The 2,998-nt window shown below is 35.8% G+C and overlaps 1 long non-coding RNA gene across 1 annotated transcript in view; it reads left to right on the forward strand.

Moving 5' to 3' along the window:
• LOC106869420 (uncharacterized) overlaps nucleotides 1-2,249 on the forward strand; it is a 57,643-nt gene extending 55,394 nt beyond the window's left edge. The window contains exon 4 of the long non-coding RNA XR_008265093.1: nucleotides 148-2,249. This is a non-coding gene — a long non-coding RNA (uncharacterized LOC106869420). The remainder of the gene's footprint in view (nucleotides 1-147) is intronic.
• Nucleotides 2,250-2,998: the final 749 nt, after the last annotated feature.

Genomic DNA, 2,998 nt, shown 5'->3' on the forward strand with positions numbered 1-2,998 from the left:
TTTTAGTAGAATGGATGATCATCATCATTATTATTATTATTATTATTATTATTATTATTATTATTATTATTATTATTATTATTATTATTATCATTATTACTATTATTGTTATTATTATTATTATTATCATTTTCTCTTTATGACTAGTTTTATTGGATCTCCTGGAGTCTTCCATGCGTACCGGGCTTACTACCTGCAGACTACGGTACCATGCCATTTGTTCTTTTCAGCCATCTAATACTTCCCTGATTATTCTGGCCATGCCAAGGAGGCAAACCTTTTGTAACAGTTCTACTGGGCACTCTGTTCCAATTTCCTTTATATTCCTCTTGATGCCTTCTGATACTGTTCCTAAGGACCCAACAATTATTGGCACTATCTTCACCTTCTTTATTTTCCATAGCCGGGCTATTTCGTACATAAGAGGGTTGTTATAATCTATCTTTTCGCCTTCCTTCTTAACTATTCGTGGGTCAAAGGGGCACACAACACCAACCATATAGCACATGTGGTGCACCTTGTCCACCACCACTAGGCCCGGTCTGTTATGCTCTAGGACTTTCGGATCCGATAATTTCGTCTTGTAATAAGAGCAAAGAAAGAGGAAAATAAGGAAAAAACAATTAGAAAGAACAAAAAGAAATGGCACAAAAGACAAAACAGCATCAAGTACGTATCTACACCAAACACCACTAAATTCACAAAAAACATCACCTCTACCACCTCCACTACTAACAACAGAAAGAAAATCCGCAGACGAAACATCGATGAAGAAACAACGAAAAAACATACAAATACCACAACTTCAACATAAACAACAGCACTAACGAAATACGGAACACCACCCACGACAACAAATTGCTCTCGCATCCAATTTTGTGTCAGTAAGAAGGAATATAAAGATCTCTCTAATCTTGCATAAGTCCCTTTCAAAGATAACACCGCATTTGTCTTTGAACAGACGAAACTGAATTAAAGAAAAAATAATTTGAAAAAGCGCCTTCATTAAACATCAAATAGTTGGAAAGGAAAAGAATAGTGATACTTCTAGAAATGATAAAACTATCAAATTAATACTAATGATCACACGAACAGCAACATTACTAAAGATCCTCTCTCTCGCACACACACACAAATGCAAACACACATACACACAAACACAAACACACATACACACAAATACAAACACACATACACACAAACACAAACACACATACACACAAATACAAACACACATACACAGTATACCACTCATAAATAATACTCAAGTTTTTCATTTGCTAAATTCACCACTTATATATGAACTCTTGTTATGGACCATCTATCTGAAAATACAAATGTTTGGCGGCACTATGCAACCAAAACAAGTGCGTGGTTGCTTGAAAGCATCCCACAAGTACGAAAGGGAGAATTCCTAGTTTTGCGCTTTTAAAGTTTCAAGGACTCTACTTGTGGGGCCCGATTTACCAGTTAGATGAAACAAGAAAGAACTATTCTCCTCTAGAGTATGGTATTGTGCCTAAATCAAAAACTATTAAAGGTAAATGAGCTGGCAGAATCACTTGAGCGTCGAAAAATGCCTTGCGACTTTTCCTCCGGTTCTTTATGTTCGGGGTTCAAATACCACCGAGGTCAACTTTGCCTTTCATTTTTGCGAAGTCGATAAAATGAATTACCAGTCAATTACGGGTTGGGAATCGACTAAGCACTCTCTGCTAAAAATTGCTGGGCTTGTGCCAAAATTTGAAACAATTATTGCCGTCATTTTCATTCAAAAAGGCGGCTAGCGGAAGCAAAATAACATACATCTCCCATTTCGTAACATTACGTCCTGTTTTCAAATATTACTAAGGATGACTCTGACGATAATCCGGAGCCATATGGTTGGTAAAGAAACTACTTACTACACAGCCACTCCTGCGCCATAATGTCTAGATCTACTCCATTTGTAGATGTCCCACTTCCCTCTGGTCGAAGTCCTATATTTCTAGGTGCAGCTGTCCTGCATTTCCTGCAAAAACCTCCCCTACTTCACGACACATACTCTATATTTTATGTATAGAAATACCGTATTCTTCAAACAGAAATCCTATGTATCTTACATAGATGTCATACAATTTATGTATAGATGTCCTATAGAAGTGTCAAGTACTGACCTCTCGATCTAAGGCAATCATCACTGCCATAAATAATTCAATTAGCCATATGTGTGAAAATAATCAGGAAATATATTTGTCTTGATTTTTTTATGACTGTTTTGTGTTTTTCTTTCTTTTTCATATTTGTTTTGTTCATGTGTGGTTCGCTATGTTCTGTTTTTCTTGGAGACACAAATCGATATTGGTATTTCAACCTAACATCAAAGACAGCTTTTTGTACCAGAACAGTTATTAGTTTTCTCCTTGGTGAAAATAGATGACCTACCATTGAAATATATAAGATATTACTCATACCACATGCTAGGAAGGCTCTATGTGGCCGCTAGAAATAGCAACCAATTTCTTCTCAAACCAAACACTGGAATTCTATTGGTGATAGGCATTCGCTGTCAGAACTCAACTGCGGCTAAGCAACAATATATACACGTATACACACACACATATATATATCTCCAAGTAAGTTTTATCTTATATATATATATATATATGTGTGTGTGTGTGTGTGTGTGTGACAAAGGGTGTTAGAACACCAACAACGCTAGAAATAAGAAGTTAAATGCCCTGTTGCTGCAGTCTACACACACAAGTGTATGCAGAAAGGGCTCTGCAGCATCAGAGCACTTTAGCTCTTATTTCTAGCATTCTAGGTGGTCTTACATCCCCTGTCTATTTACTGACAATTAGGGTTTACCTTGTCGGTGAGACATTGCTAAACTGCTGCCTAAGCTTATTATATGTATGTGTGTGCGTGTGTGTGTGTATACACATATATATATATATATATTTATATATTCGTAAATAAAAATAAATAAATAAATATATATATATATATATATATA

This window comes from Octopus bimaculoides, chromosome 10, assembly GCF_001194135.2.
Source record: "Octopus bimaculoides isolate UCB-OBI-ISO-001 chromosome 10, ASM119413v2, whole genome shotgun sequence".
NCBI classification, from domain to species: domain Eukaryota; kingdom Metazoa; phylum Mollusca; class Cephalopoda; order Octopoda; family Octopodidae; genus Octopus; species Octopus bimaculoides.